General features: G+C 38.9%; 1 protein-coding gene across 3 annotated transcripts in view; it reads left to right on the forward strand.

Moving 5' to 3' along the window:
* SPAG16 (sperm associated antigen 16) overlaps nucleotides 1–17,005 on the forward strand; it is a 350,605-nt gene that overhangs the window by 180,297 nt on the left and 153,303 nt on the right. The gene's annotated exons all lie outside the window — the stretch shown is intronic.

Consider the following 17,005-nt stretch of genomic DNA (forward strand, 5'->3'; position numbering starts at 1 on the left):
ATGAAGGTCTGTTAGGGTACTCACCTCTGGTTTGCTTATAAAAGGAGCATTACTAAGCTTCTAACCTCCTATTTTTGTTGTATTTATTACTCTGTATCAGTTCTTTCCTTCATGAGAACTTCATAATGCCTCACAATTTTTGATATTGTTGTGAGTTAAATGTGTGTGCAGTCCTGCAAGCACTCTAAAATCCCACTTTTCAAAACCTCAGGAAGCTGGAATAATGTTTCCTGGGGCAGATTTTAAGCCCTTCTGCTTTGCTTTTGCAACTTTTCCTCCTGTAAAACATAGCCCTTTTCATTAGACACTCCTGCTTGACAATATTCTGTTTCGTGTATATATCCTTAGAAACAGTTTCATAGATTTGAAAGGAAAAAGTGGTATGTGACTTCAAAATCCCGTATAGTTGAGATGGGAAGAGGAGAGACAGTAAGTCTCAGCTTCTTACATCAATATTGTAGGAAAAAATTTTCCATTATTGGGTGACAGGTTGCACCAAGTTTGTGAGCATGCTGGACATCCTAAGCCTAACTTTTAGCTGAACAGAATGCTGCCTTGCTTCTTACCAGTTATGAATATAAAACTCATCGTAGGGAAAGAAAGGGAAATACAATTAGAAGAGCATGTTATCATTTATAAAGCTGCTGGGCATGCTAATCAGATTTCGATAATGCATTGTTACCATGACACCCGCTGACTCAAAGACTCAAAACTGTTTTCTCATTAGTCTTTGACCAGAATACAGTCCTTTCAATAGACTTTCCTATTTCTCATTCAATTATTGAAATTAAAATGAGTTGAGGTACATCATTATTCACTTGCAGTATAAATTGACTCCTGCTGAATGCTCTGGAGTGATTCAAAAGCAGTGCTTCTACAATATTGTCTTATGTTACTGGAGAAAATATATAATGTGACAGAAGGCATTTAATCATACTTTTTTTTTTTTTTCCTCCTCCTGTATATCAGGTATTCCAGAAATGAAAATAGTGAAGTAGAAATGGAAAGTTCTCAGAAAAGTTTTCTGGAATCAAATATAGATAGCCTAGTTTTATTTCTATTTTAAATATTCAGTAGGACGTTCATCCAGAAGTTGAAAAGAAAAATATTTTTGTCTGGGATGTTTAATTGTGATGTGAAATATGGGTTAAATTCCTTCACTTCTACATCTTCTTTGTTGTCCTCTAATTTTTATTTTCTGAATCTATAAAATCAGGTTTAGATCAGTCTCTGCCTCTAGACTGAAAGATGATCTGTATGTAGTGGGTAGATGAGAGCATGTGATGTGCTGGACCTCCTATCTATATGGTGCATTGTTACATTGTGCCTGATGCTCTTCCATCTGTAAAAAGAATCTGTTCCCTGTAAGTTCTCGCTGCACAGTGGTGGCTCCCAGGGCACTGGAACAGGAGCAGACCAGCTCCGTGTGTGCAAAGACAGCACGACATCAGTTGTGATGCTCTCTGCAGATTTGAGTGCAGAATTTTGCCTTGAGCTTTTTAAATAAAAGTAAAACTTCAAACAGGTCCTGTCATCAGCAGACTACAGCAGCTGGATGGAGGGAGGAGAACAGTGCTTTCTCTTTGAAGGTTGGATGGCAACTGGTCAAACTTCAAAAACAAACACTCTTTCGACTCCAGCCTGGCTGAATGGTACTCTGTAGATGAATTAGCTGTTGCAAGTGCCTGTCACTGCTGTAAACTATCACAGGAATTATATTATTTTTACAGGAATATTTTTCTTTTTATGTTTGTGAAGGAGAGGGAGCCTGAATGACTGTTGTCACAGCCATCCACGTGAACTTGTTGTTAGCTGAAGAGCTGTGCAGTCTGCTTACAGACACCAGCTGGACTGAGTTGTAGGTAAAAGCTGCATCTCCTGAGAGTTTCCAACAAACAGGTTGAGGATGTTTTTGCTATACCTTCAAGAACTTTAGTCTGACTGCACTAAGATATTTCAGAGCATGTACTGGATTTATCTTCATCACTACCATTCCTGAATGACTGAAAGATGAAGCTTTGTGGCGTAGCAGAGGTGTGTTAATGTCCTAAAAAGTTCTGGTGAACTGTAAAACACCATATTTGTGCTAAGTACATGTCTGTCTGTAGTAATGTGTAGTATCCTTAATGTATTTATAAATATTCAACAGGTCAACTCTTGTGAAATGCTTGTAACCCTTTTCATGCAAGCATTCACCTTACGGAATACAGTGAATTTCTATTTACAAACCTTTGAATTGGAGGGGAAAAAAAAAAGCACCAACTGTAGGTTCTGAAAGCTATTTAAAACTTGCACTGAAAATTGTCAAATTGTCAGCTCCTCGTAGCCTCCTGTTCACCTGAGGCAGAGGCCAAATTGCTTGTATCTTTTCAGTTGCTATTTGAACTCAAGGAGCTGCTGAGCAAAGAAATCAAAGCTGTGGTTGGTTTGTTTATTATAACAAAAAAATGCCACGAGAGTTACCTTGAGCTGCATGGATTTTCTGTGAGTTCTGTTGCTGTTGGAAAACTGCAGGTGGGAATTGTCTCCTCGGTAATTAGGGGAGGGAAAAAAGATAGGGTAAGTGCATCAAGCATTTTACAAATAAAGGTAGTTATGATCAATACTGCAGAAAAAGGAGATGATGAGGTCTGAGCAAGAGAAAGATGAGATGCTGAGCCAAAAGAACAATCCATGTTCTCCTAGAACAGAAGCAGCTTTAGATTGTCTGTCAAAGCTAAAGGAGGTGATACTACATCAACAAAAATCTGAGCGTGGATAGGAAAGTGCCATGCAAAGACAAGATGCAGGAAGAATTAGCATAATATCTTAAGAAGGTGGATGTGAGGCCTTGAATAAAGTGGAGAGAGGAATTAATGTTTGCAGCTGGGCTTGAATTCTCCAGAAGATTTAGGGGATTCTGCAGAACATCAGAGGAGGCTATTGACAGCAGAGATTTTGGTGTTCCTGATGTGATTGAGAGGTTAGTGATGATCAGCAATGAAATGTCTTAATATTTGGTCTGCAGAAGTGCTGGCCTATAAAACCATGGTGTCTTCCAACTGTGTAAAGCTAAGCAGCACAAAGTTGCTACCAACCATTGGCCAGTGTAGAAGCAGCCAAAAACTGCTTGCTTTAGTTTTGCCGTGGCTCCAGGGGAAGCTTAAGGCATAGGATATAATATGGAAAACACAGTTGGATGCTTGGAATAATCATTTTCCACCCTGAAATGTGTGGTGCTATGAGTACCTGAGTACTTGATGGTGGCTTCCCAAGTCCAAAATGCTACTGGAGATCCTGAATGAGAGAAAGATAATGATGTATTCTCAGTTCTGAAGAGCAGTGAATGATAAATGTGTAACTCTGGAAGTAGACTGTTAAGAGTGGAACCCATTTCCTCGTAGCACAGAAACTTTTAAGGTTAAAAAAAAAACAGAAAAAAATCCCTAAGCAGAATTGAAAAGTCAGAATAAACTGAGAAACTGAAATTAGGTAATTATTACTCAGTTAAGTCCTTGGTTTTATTTTAACATGATTTAAAATTTTTATTGTTTCATCAGTTGGACTTAAAAAATAATAATAAAAAAAAACAACAAAAAAAAAACCTATCCAGGTATGATCTGTAGTGTGAAAAGAAAGCACTGACCATAAAGCCATGCGGTAATCCAGGAATGGAGGAAGGGCATGGAGAACCTTCTGATGGAGCTGTGGGGGAGAGAGGCTGGGTTGAGCAGGGGAGGCATTCGTGGGAAGAAGGAGGGAGCAGGATTTCAAGACAGCTGTGATCTGTTGTTCAGCAGTAACAGGCAGAATCTGACACTGCCCTCTGCTCGCTGAGTCCCAGAAGGCTTGTGCTTGGAGAAGGAGGGAGATGCTGAGGAGCAAAAACAAGACTTGACAGCTTGGCAGGTATATGTACAATTTCAGCATCTCACAATGGACACACTTGTGTAGCTTGAGAGGTGGAGTGCTTTGATTATCAAGGTGAATTGCAAATAGGGAGCGTTCCTCTTTTTTCATCCCTTACCTCTGCAGCTCCTGACTCCCTACAGACCAAACTGGTGAGGAGGGCTCTATTACTGGTAAATACTGATGCGTTGATCCATGCCAGCCCTCCTGACAGTAATAATGCTCTCATATATCAGCGCTCGGTGAAGAAACAGCTTCAGGGTTTGAAGAGGGAGAGACAGATGACCTGACACTAAAACAAATGGCTGGCTTCTGTTCGGTTATGTATTGCAACTAATATTTTTTTTTAAATAATGCTGTATGTGACACAGAAGCCTCAACAAATGGAAGGATTTGACTCATTGAGCGTAGGTAGGTTCTTTAGTAGCATCAAAACAACTGAGATGGTTTCAGAGAGGTCATTGATAGGAGCTCTGTATTCAGAAACTCAGAGGTGGCTGTGAATAAATGGTCCATGAATGATGATCTTTAGAAGACTTCTGCTAATTTTTCAGTCATAAACATTGAGTACCACACTTTGCAGAGAACCAGGCTGAGACTTAAAAGCCGCTAAATCTGCTCTGAGAATTAACATAAGAAAGAGCTGTAAGACTCATGTTAATCACAAAAGTCTCCATTGGCTATCAGTGAAATAGAATTTTTCTGATTTGTGCCATGACATAGATGCTTTAAAGCCCTATTCAGGATTTCCTACAGAAACAGATGTTTTCTATTTATCCTTTTATTACTGTTAATAGCTATTAAAGAAATGCAAGATAGACCTGCACTTTTTCCTTAGGACTTTTGAACAGTATTTCTGTCGTAAAGGCATAATGATTTAATTTCTTTGATTCTCCTGTAGTTGAACAAAGCCTTCAGTTACCGGGTTACATATTCAGTTTGACAATGGATAGAAAGTTCTTCTGAGGGGTGTGATTAATTTTCAGTCACCTAGCAGGCTGTAACGCATCGCTTTTAGCAGACTGCACATCTGGTACAAAGTCTCATCAAACTGAACTCATACAGGAAACTCCCTTTGTTTATTCTGCAGGAAAAAGACTATTTAAGAAGTCTTTTAGTCAGTTCCCCAGCCTACAGCGTTAACCGTGGATTTGGTGTTTTCATAAAAGTATGATAACATTTTAATTTCAAAAATAGTTTGGTCTATTTCAAAAGTCTTTGGCAAGCTTCAAGCTTCTTATACAAGGAAACAGTCTTTGCATAATGTCATTCTCTCTCAAGCCAACAAAGCCTACTATTTTTACTTCACAAGCATGCTTGAGTGGGTGGGCATTACATTTCCTTTGGGATTCTCAATCTCATTATTTTTTATCAATAAAAAGCCTCTGCTGGACAAAGGAATAAATCACATATAAATGAAATATGAGAGATTACACGAGAAGCCCAGCTTCTGCTTAGACTAATCCAATATCTTTGGCCAAACATCTCAATGTCAGAGGCTTTATAAGTATTCTACAGGATCAGTCTGGCAAAAAGAAATCGATAACCAGGTAATGGATTTGATTAAAATTTTTCCCCTTCTACCCACTCTCACAAGCCAAATGTTTCTACCCATACTAATCTGTTCTGGCATGTGCAACTGCTGGTTATTCTCTGTGGCTTTCTGGGATGTGTATCTATAATAAGCTTTATATCATTTCAGAGTGACGTGTTAACTATTGGTGAGTATGAGCTTTAAGAAAAAGCGATATATGTATCTTGTTTTATTTTCCTTTAGAGATCAATTCTGCAATGTGCCTTTGGAAAATATGGGATGGCAATAATTGTAACTTTGCTACACGTTTAGATGCTGTTTTGTTGTGCAGAATTGGCCTTTTTTCTGCTGCTCCTGCCATGCTGAGGAGCATTTTCTTATGTGACCCAGATACCAAACAGATGTCCAAACTTCTAGATGTTTTTGTTGTTGTCAAGTCATCCTTATCCACCTTACCTTCTATCTTCTGCCTTTGTGATGGTTGTACCAGCAGACTGTGGGCCATCTGTGTTATTTGACTTCAGAGTCATTTGTAATTAGACTGGTAGCATTTTGCAGGGATTGTTGCATCTACGTTTAAAGAAGTACAGTTTCCCATATCAGTAGGAAGAAAAAAGCAAGTTGCTATTGTGTAAATTTTGAATTTTGAGGCTCAGGTGCTTCAGTTGTGGAGATTTGCTGGGAGTGTGCCCTACTTTTCTCTTTCTAAATAAATTCTTCACTTACCAGAACTGTCCTTTAAAAGCTATTCAAAGCTAGAAATACTTTGCAGTACGAAATACAAAATGCAACATGTTTCTTTTATATCAGGAGCCTTAAAAGTCTGTCATTACATTGATTTCTTTAAAAAGCAAACGATCTGTGCTACCATAGTGTGGTTACTGAGTGGGCTTCATTTTTCACCCAGAACGACCGTGCTTTATTGGAAAACCATCTTTGGCATCTCTTCTTGGTTGGTGGAAATATTGACCACTCCAAGTTAGTGATTCGCTAATAATATCTCCATTACAGTAATTCAACAAGCAGCAGCAGCAGAGAGAGATGCTGATGACAGGCCAAGAGAGGAAGCTGGCTGACAGAAGGAGCAGTCTTCCTACTGAGCAGTCCAAATGTATATTTCAAATAATGACAGGAGGAAAACTCATCATAATAAAATGCTGCCATTTGATGAAGCCACTTTGTGGTTACCTTCACAGGTGGCTTTACATACTTGTTAGAATTTAAAAGTCAGTCGCTGGAAACATCTGGAAATCTTTGTGTAGAACTAATGAACAGAGGGCTTAAGGTAAACTGCCATCCTGTTCCGAAGAGCAGTAATTTCCCATCAGTACCATTTGGTTGAATGTCTTGTTAGATATTTCTGCTGATTTGCAGGTATGGCTCAGACTTGTAAAAGCTGTGGTACAATGGGAGCTGTTTCAAATGCCCGCAGTCTGGTTGTTGTGTGTTGTTTGCAGTAGGCTTTAGGGCTTTTCTGCATCTGAAGTGAAGTCAGGTCTTCTGCATTTTAGAAACTTATGATAAGATGCTGATGCCAATTGCTTTATATCTCTTTTCTACGTTTCTTGTGTTATTGTAAAGGAGTTGTTGTTGTAAATGTTGTGGAAAGCGTAGCTGGTTTATTCATCTATTTGTATGTTTTGTCTGCTACATGTTCCTTCCCTTTTTTATGTGCATACAGAGAGGCATAACTTTTTTTCTCCTGTTTCTTGAGGGAAGGAGAAAGGAATGTGGCTTCTGAAACGTAAATTCCCTTTCACAGGATGTTTATGTGAGCCTCCAAGCAAGCTACCAACGTAGGTTTGTCCCTTGTTCCCTAGAGCTAGTGCTGTCCTAATGGCAGTTCGTTGTCAGCGGAAGAGAGTGGCTAAGCAAGAACAGACAGCTAACGTGTCTGTAAGATGCTAACAAAAAAAAGTTGGAGGCAATCTTGCTTCAAAAGCGTATCATAAAGACTTACAGAACATCTTGGGAATGGCTCAGAGCAGCACCCCTATGGCAACCCCCAAGCAGCTCAGTGCGCAAGCAGCCCTCAGGCCAAAGCCATGCCACAAAACCCCATCTCTCCCACCAGGGGCTGAGTGCAGGGTCACAGCCACAAGTACCAGCAGCTTGGAAAATGAATGCTAGGATAACATTAAGCTTTTGTTTTTGGAGCTTTCTGCTAAAACTGTTTGGTTTTTTGTCTGTGTGTGTACCTAGGGGTTTGAGGAAGGATTACATCTCCCTCACAAAGTAAATAATGAGTAAAGGCAAGGGATATTTAATTATATAATGTATTTTATTGGATGATATTTCTCTACTTTTCTGAGTAGTAAATATTTAACTACCGATGTTTTTTTCTTTGATGTCTGGCCAGTCTTACATGCATGAATTCTCTTAAATAATAAAACTCAATCCTTGGCTGTGTTTTTCAAACATTTTTCCATGACAAAATGAGATAGGACTCAAAAGGGTTGATGTTGTCACTTTGGTTTTGTCTTGGAAATAATTTTAATGATGGTAGTAGTGGATTTGAATTTGGTCAAATCAAACAGTTCAATTCAAACTCAGGAATTCTTTGGGATTTCTTACAGGGCTTCTGTGGTTTATTTTCTCTAATCTCTTCCCTCTGTGTTTGCATCTTCTTTCTTTTTTCTCAGATAATATAATGCAGTTGTTACTCATGAGTTCGTTGTTTCTCCATCACAAAAAGAAAGCATCTCCTTAAAGCCTCCTTTTTAAGGACCTAAGTCTTCATACCTGTAACACGTGACCTTAAACACGTTTGAACTCTTACTGGTACAAAAAAGATAGCTGGTCTTTATATAGCATTATTTACCTTATCTTGGTAATGTCACTTAAATTCCTAGCTTGTCTATAAGGTAAATAATTTTCAAATGTACTGAATGCTTTGCTTACGTAGAAATGGTCTTATTTTTAAACAACTGTTTTGCATGTTACATTCTTCGATTATGTGAATTTTAGACCTGCAAATAGCTGTTGGTTCCATTGGGATAATCAAGCCAATCTCATCCTATTGGTTGAAAAGGCACTGTGATGCTCTTCTTCAGTTTCCCGAAACAGATATCAAGGTAGATCTCTTTACAACAGAAGTTTTAGTAGTCAATCTCTAATATTTTGGTTTAAATGTTTAGATGCTTAGGAAGTAAGAGAACTTTCTCAGCTATATGGATAGTCAGATCTGGTGTAGAAATTGAATAGAACTTATTTGGAAAAGTTCTCTTCGTATGATGAACTCTTTGTTAGAAAGAAAAAAGAGGAAAATGCAGTTGAAATCTCTTATAGAGTACTTGTAAAGTGGTATATTTCTAAATGTATTAGTTCAGCTTCAGTGGAGCCATGAATATGCTCTATGAACATTCAGTTGAAATTTGATGGCTCTTCATGCCATTTGTGCACTCTTTGTACACCTCACCTTGGCTTTTAGTTTCAGCTGTTCCTAGTATAGCTGCTGCCCATGAGTCACCAGAGGTAACATTGTTTTGCAGATATTCAAGTCATTTGCTTTGGTTTTGAGAAAAAAATACTGTTCACTCAGAAGAGACTGGGCCTTGGGTAGTTCAGGTTTTCTTCTAGCTTCGTTGGTGCTTGAGAGTTTGGAGTTAAAATACAGAAAGCTTACTGATTCCTCACTTGGGTTGGTTGCAGTGCTGTCAATCTAATCCTGTGGTTCTGCTAAATGTCTTACTCCAGCTCTTTCCAGGGTTGTTATACACATCAAAACATCACTTATAATAGAATGTTTTGTGTTATGTTTCTTTGTTTGCAATTATAATCTTGATGTCTTGAACATTCCTGTTTCATTATTGTTTTCTTCTGTGCAATAAAGGCAATTGCTTTGTCCCTGAAGTCTGCTGCAAGGGTTTCTAGTGGAGTAGGTAAGAAGATATCTATGTTTATGTTAAAATGTGCATTTCCTAATGTGTAGCAGTTAAAATAAGAAACATTAGTGCTAGAGTTGACTGGAGAAAGGCAATTCAATTGTGAGGCAGCGTGGAAGATATCTGAGTTGAAAATAAACCCAAAATATTTGAATGGTTGTTTTTTTTTTTTTAATTGAATCATATGGAAGCATCCCTTTCAAGATAGGAGGCTTAGGTTTCATGTAAGTATTCACACTGGTATTAATTTTTATTTGGAGTTGAAGGTTTCTGGTATTTTTGTTTCCTTTTGCTTGCTTTGTTTTGTTTTTAATAATACGGTAGACTTGTTTCATTAATCTTCTGGCCAGAAAATTAAAATTTGATATTTTAGTTCATATATAGAAAATTAACCCTTGCAGGGATTTCATTATGCTTTCTTAGTTCTTGATATTGTTTCCTTCCACTGTATGGTGGCAACAGTTCCTAGTGTTTTCCTTTAGTATTTAATGTTTTCTTAGTAAAGCATATATAATTTATTTCCCAACCCTTGGGCAGTGTGTTTTGAAATTAACCCGTGGAGATTTTGGATTTCCTGCCATGAATCTTGTTTCCAGGCTTGGAACTTGCATTATTGCTTCCAATTATGAATGAATTCAAAATGGTTTTAAGTATGCAATAAGATTGGATATTTGAAATGAGGAAAATTTGTCTTGGGCAAAGACCAGATAGAGGAGTTGTGTGGCTGTCATTTGTTGCATATGTTTTTTCTCTCAGCCTTTTTCATTTCAGTGCTTTAGATAATTTCAGTTACAAAGCAGTTGCAGTGGCATGAGTAGCAGGCAGTGTTGACCATCTGTGAAATAAGAACCAGGATTTCCTTGATCACTATGGACATGGATGTGGAAGCCTGTTCTCTGCTTGTAATTGTATTCTTTGTTTTTGGGTAGTGAATATATAAAAAGAATGGGGAACAGGAAGGAAGAGGGCCACAGTGTGTGTCCATGTCTGGGATCAGCTTTAAAAGGAGCTGGTTTGGAGTTCTGGTATTGGGTTGTTTTTTTTTTGTTGTTTGTTTCTCATTCATTCAGATATTAGACTGCATGACCTCACATAAAGGTGTTGTTGTAAAGGATGGAATTTGGTACACCCAGCATTGTGTTAATATTCAGCATTTCAACTCCTCCTTCATTCCTTCATTCTCGCGCTTTAATTTGTTATTGATTACTGCCTCCACTAGCTAATCCCTTGCCTTTGGGTATATTCCTGTCAGCAGGGCATGGCTCTGAGATCTGATATTGCCCACAGTATAAGCACCAGTGGGCTGTTATGTGTGCTTCCTTGAGCTTTTGCTATCGAGAGTTCATTGCACAGCATGAGTTGGTCTTCCAGGTTCCTGGGAAATGTTCACATGTCAGTGCAGAACTTCTCACAGACTTGGGAAATCTTTATGCACTCTCTGAACTCTCTATGCATATAGATATGCAGCTTAAAAATGATGCTTTGTAGAAACATGCAAATGAGATTGATGACTGTGGTTCATTACTGCCCATTGATTGGAATTAGGCATGACTGGACAGCCATTTGGGACTCATAATGGATTGGAAATGGCTGATCCACAACTATGCCTTACAGAGGAACTGTGGCACAAGTTTATCATTGTTAATGTGGCTCATAAATCTGCTCTGTACGCGGGATTCATGTATCTGAACTCCTTCCAAGCCACACTTTTGCCTCCATCAACAGGCCTTCATTAGAATTTGAGATCTTGGAGTCTTTCCAATAGATGAAGAAAGACGTGCTGAATGAGTTGGGTGTTGATATTAAGCATTGCACGCTATTAACATGCTGTTTAATGTATTTTATGGCTATTGATTGGCACTGTGCATGTTTTTATGTGTTTTAAATACGCTAATTTATTTTTAAAACATAAATATAGGAAGCGTTCAACTGATGTTGATGCTGATGAGGGAAAACATTGGTATAGAACAGATAACAGTTATGGGAAAGCATGTTAGTTATTGGCATTATCCTAAAGCAAGATGGCACAGCTGTATGGCCAGAATCTGAATCTACCTTCACTGTATGCAGCATTTGCAATTTTTGTCTCATTGGCCAAGCTAGTATGAGCAATAGGATGCTGAAGTTCTCTTATGTTATGGCGTGTGGAATTGTGCTATGGGATACCAGATGTGAAAACTTTATCCATGAAAATTTTAACCATTATAAAGATAATTATTCATTGGGCTCCAGGTCTTGCACAGAGCCCTGCATTGTCCAGTGCCTGCTATTTGTGCATTTCACTACCTCTAATTTCCAAGTATTGTAGCTAGTTTTATTTTTTTGCTTTTATTCCTTACCTGGCATGCTTCCAAAGCCTCCTAAAAGGCAATTTTGTATGGACTAAAACTACCTTCTACCAGGTGCCTAAGTTATTTTAAAATCTCATTTAACTGTTCTTAATTACGTGACGTTGAAAGACAGCTAGCTCATTTTTTATACTTTAAAAAGACTAGCCTGCAGTGAATGGTAACACACTCCATATTTCTGCAGAGGGACCAAGCTAATCTTAGCAAGCTAATGGATTGCAATGGAGCAGGTCTGACTGCGGGCCGTGTAGATTATAACCTGAGCTTGGAACAATGTGCTACCATGTGGATGTGACAAAATATCATCATAGTGACCCTGGGTGCAGAACTGTAGGCTGTGTTTAGAGCAGGCCAAAGCCCTGAAATAAAGGACTAATTGCACGTTGTGACAGCCAAGATGGTCAGAGCAGTGGGAAGCACCAGGTGAAATGCTATTTCTGTGTATGATTGGATATGCTGACTTCTGCCATCAGAACTCAGTTCAGAAGGGGAAAATGCTTTAAAATTTGAAGAACTGGTTGGGATGTGCTTACAGTCAACTTAAAGTCATTCTGTAGAATTCGTATATACCACACTGGGAATCTTTTTTTTGATAGTAGGAGCATGTTATATTGAAAGCATTGCAGCCATGAAATTGCAGCTCAAGGAAGTTTTAATAAAAAAGATGAACTTTTGTCAAATAAATAAAAATGACTTTTCATGATGCTGTGTCTGCTGTAGGGTCTGGCAAGGAGACCCACACCTGAGGAATGCTTTACTTCTTTCCCTTTGTTATCACACCCAGCTGTCAGCCAAGTGGGATGGCAGGGAATGCAGTTATCCTGTCATGGGTCAATCTGAGGAGACGAGCATGTGCTCAAAGGATCTCGCAATTCAGTAAGGTAGAATGAAAAATCACCTTGAGTTTGCTTTTGGCATGCTATGCACTGACAAAACTTTCTGCTGATTTCCAGCTGGTAGCTTGGGGTGGCAGACTTTTGCAGAATGACGGCACAAAAAGCCACACACCTACGTGCCATCCACCCTCTGCTGGTTACTGCCCCCAATTCCTGACTTTGAACTTTCTCATTGGTTTATAAAATGCCAGTTTGTGATTGATTTTTGCATCTTGGAAAGTTCTGTTTCAGCTTTGGTGATAAACGATGTAAGTAAAGAAAAAAAATCTCATGTTTCTATTTCTAGAGAAAGCCTTTGCTTTCAGTATAAATGACGTTTTGTGAGTATTAAGATTAAGAGGCTTAAGATTATTATGAACAATGTAACATTGCAATTAAGGTATGGCTTGGACAAGCATAGCCTATGAGGATAATGGAAGGAACTGCCAAAAAGAGCCATAGGGATCAAAAAACCTGGGGGTTTTAATAAGAAATGTCACTTGAAATAATTAACATTGCTCAGAGTTTCAGAAATAAAAATAACTAAAAAAAGTGAATTATATCTTAAGCCTGTATTCTCAAGGATGCAACTTCTGTTGGAATCAGGCTCTGTGCTGCTGGTGTTTTATTTATATGCAGGCTAAGAACTCGAGCATGGTTGCACATGCCATGAAATGCAAATCGTTGGGGTGGGATGATGGTCTGGAGCACGGAGTACCAGGGAGTGCATGGGCATGGGTAGGAACTGGAAGGGTGTTTGTCAAGTTTTGTCCTAGCACCCTCCTGGTGCTATCCTGCTCCCCTCTCATATCAAGATTTTCTGAGCCAGATGCTGTTCCCATGTGACTTCTGATGTATTTCTCTTTCAGGGCTTTGTGCTGTCTTCCTTTGTACCTACAGAAAGTTTTAGCCACATTGTCCTGTTCCACATTGTCCAGGCAGGTCTCCCACCTGGTGTGGAAAAAATCACCTGTATTTTTTTTTAAGGGAATCTTCTCAATAATCTGTTGACCTCAACTTTTTTTTTTTAATCCATCCAGATTTTTCCATCTCTCCTTGGTTACAAGCCTATGAGAGACCAGCGTAGTAGGACAAAAGAGAAGAGTAATGATGACTGCAACTTGATCTCATGCTTGGCATTTGCATCCCTTGTGTTGCATTTAGTATCAAATGGAAAAGTGAGATACTGCTTTCTTGGGATAGTGGTAGGTCTGTGCTTTCCTCATGTAACTATCTGCCTCGTAGTTTTTAGCCTTGTTTCCAAGGAAAATGCAGCTTACAAGGACGTGCCCCCTATACCTTCTATGTGCATCTCTGCACCAGTTCCTGACGCAGTCTCCCATGCTCTCTAGTAGCTTCTAACCTGCAGGCTAATTCTGACAAAGCTTGAAGTCTAAAAGATCAATCAATTCCCAGTATTTATATTTAATCAGCAGCTAAGGTGGTGGTGCTAAGAGGCAAAATACACTTCCACAGATATTCAGGCTTCGTTAGTTCTGGTTTTCATGGACCAACTCATTTTTTTTCTAGTAAGAGTTGCGAAGGAAGCAGCTGTGCACTAGATGCTTCTTTCTTCTCTAGCTTAGCATGTAATGTCAGCAAAATTCAAGTAATTTTTAACACTGTTTACAGTTCTGCCCTTGGGTTTTGCTGTGCTTAGGGTTTACCTGCTTTGGTACTGCAAATAGTCCAGTGGCTTTTAGAGTTTTGCTTTAGAATAATTGCACAAACAGAAGTAAATAAGAAACACAATTTTTCCAATTGCTTAAGATTGATTTTAAAATGTTTTTCAATTGCCATGGTGAAAGGCCATGAATCTCATAGTGCTTTAGATGGCATGTTTAAAATTATCTGATGAGCTGCTGATGTTGATATGCTGTTGAGTTCCAGTCAGAGGCTTCGTGCTGCTGCGGCTCTTCTAGGACACAACCTGAACACAAGTGCTGTCTTACTGTGTTGTTTTGAGAACCAGTATTTGCCTGCACTGCGCATAAGGCTTTGCTCACCTCCTTTTGATTTAGGCTGGAACTGTCTCAAGAAAGGAACTGCATTTTACTTTGTCTGCAGAGCTCCAGTTGCGTCCACACCACTACATGAATAATACATACAAATGCTGGCACCACAGATGTGCTGTGTTCACTTAATGCAGCATAGAATAATAGTAATAAAATTGTTATCTGCAGTACCTGTCCCTGGCATCTGCTGAAGCTCGTATGCCTGAGATTGACCCTGAGGATGAGATACGGTGGGCAGAAAAGTCTACCTTGCTGTTATTTACCAAGTAAACTGTAGAGGAAGCAAATGTAACCTTTGTGCACCAGGATTTGGGATAAAGCAGACCAGATATACTCAGTGGTTGTGAAAAACTGTCACTGGCTGAAAGAGAAAAGTCTCAGGCTGTTGGATATTGCTTTTTTTTTTTTTTTTTGCTGATACAACGCAGTCCGTGTACATTTTGAAGGATGGGCCTGTGTGCTGCTTGGCAGCCAGTGTAGAGAAGCAGAGGAGCCTGCTGGCTCCACCATTTTCAGAGGGAGCCTCAGTAACCCTGCTGGAGCGGCTCAAGGTTCAGCTCTGCCTGCAGAGTCCATTATCCCAGAGCATAGGAGTGAAGCACTTCTGCTGATACGCTGGTCTTTCTGTAGGGCTGCATCATCAGCGTACTAATTGCTTGTGTTTTTCTGGTATTTTATGAAGGTAATCAGTCACCTGAAGTATCCTACAATAACTTTCTGGAGCAGTGGGCTTATGGCATCAATTGGGAATCCATGAAAAATTCCCTGGGGAAGTAGAACTGTGCCTATTTACTATTAGGAAAAAAGATCCCATCCATAGAAACAGTTCAGAGATTACAGATGTCATAGACTCTCCATTGTAAGCTGACCAAAAAAGGATAGGATTTCTTGCTTGTTATTCTCTCCTGATATGTTGTCTGTCTCCTTGATTTTTTGGTAAAAAAGAATTAAAACTTTACTGTCCTCTCATCTATTTTTATATATACATATATATATACACATACATATACATATACATACATATACATGCTCCACAGAATTAATTCGAGCTTTCTCTGTTAGTGATGAATTTTAAATTCAAATAGAGATGTATACAGCTGCTGGTAAATTTAAGGCTGAGCATATAGTGTTGCATTTCCATATGTTATTGTATTAAAAAAATTTGTTTTCAAATCAGTCCTTCGGTAAACGATTGTGTAGATATTAGAGACTGACATGCTAAATCATTAAAAAAAATCTACTTTTCTTAACGTTCTTGTTTTTCTTCAGATAACCTTATATCACGTGTACAGAGTGATGGTGCGCTTTAGAGGGGGATGTTGAGGAGCTTGTGGTGCCTGCCTGGGCTGCTGGGGTCCCTCTGCTTCTGAGCACGTCTGTCCCTTAGCTGCTATCAGTCTGTTCCTCCTAACTTCTCCACAGGCTGCGCTTTTGTTTCTGTGTCTCTGCTTTGCTCTCCTTTGATCTGCAAGGAGTGCTAAACCTCATTTGTAACTCCTTCCCCTGCCACAGATTGCCAAATTGAATCCATTTGAACTACCTTCCTGCTCATATCTGTTTCCTGAAAGATTTTCATCACTGCCCGGACAGTATCTTCTTAAAATTCAGCCCAAGGAACGAGTTCTTCATGTGGTATTTTGGGGATTATATATTAAAAAATGCATAAGCAATAAATCTTCTTTTGTGATTCACAACAGTGGCAGTGCCTGCTACCCTCTGAATCAATTATAGATTTCATCAGTCCCACTTTATACCTGCTTCAGAATTTGTTTTAAAATAGTTCTGATTTCCTAAATGTATAAAGGGTACAATGATTTGTCATTTTGCTAATTTCATGTCTCCACAAGTGAGATGTAGCTTGAGTTATTAAAATGACGACTGCTCCATTAATGAAAACACATTTATTCCTTGACAAAATCAGGGTCTCCTCCTGCAGCCCTCGCTCAGGCTTTAAGCCTATATGCTTTGTCAAAATCTTTGTATTGATGATGGTGAGATAACTGCGAAGAAATTAGTCTGAATACCCAAGGTTGATGGATTTCTGGCCTTTAACTAACTTTTCCATAAATAAAATAGGAGACCTCCAGTATTACTTATATCACTTAAGGTGCATTAACTTTTTGAATGTTTTAAAAGGCCGTGGGATGAACGTAGATCAGTCCATCTAACCTTTATATTGGGAGGACTGGTAGAAATGATATTAAGGGCAACATTTCAGGATAGCTCAATGCATTTGTTATACTGAAGCACTGGGAAATTTCAACACAATTTAGGAAATCGTCTCAAATCTATGAAAGTTCTCTGCAGGGCTCACTGAACGAGGGAGATCTCATCAATTCAGTCTGCCCGGGTTTTCAGTAGATTCTTAAGGTCATTCAACAGAAACTCTCAAAAAAGCATAACTGCCATGAATAAAAAAGGAAAAATCTCTTGTGAGCTTAAAAACTGGTGAAAGAATGGG

Source organism: Meleagris gallopavo, chromosome 7 (assembly GCF_905368555.1).
Source record: "Meleagris gallopavo chromosome 7, MGAL_WU_HG_1.1, whole genome shotgun sequence".
NCBI classification, from domain to species: Eukaryota; Metazoa; Chordata; class Aves; order Galliformes; family Phasianidae; genus Meleagris; species Meleagris gallopavo.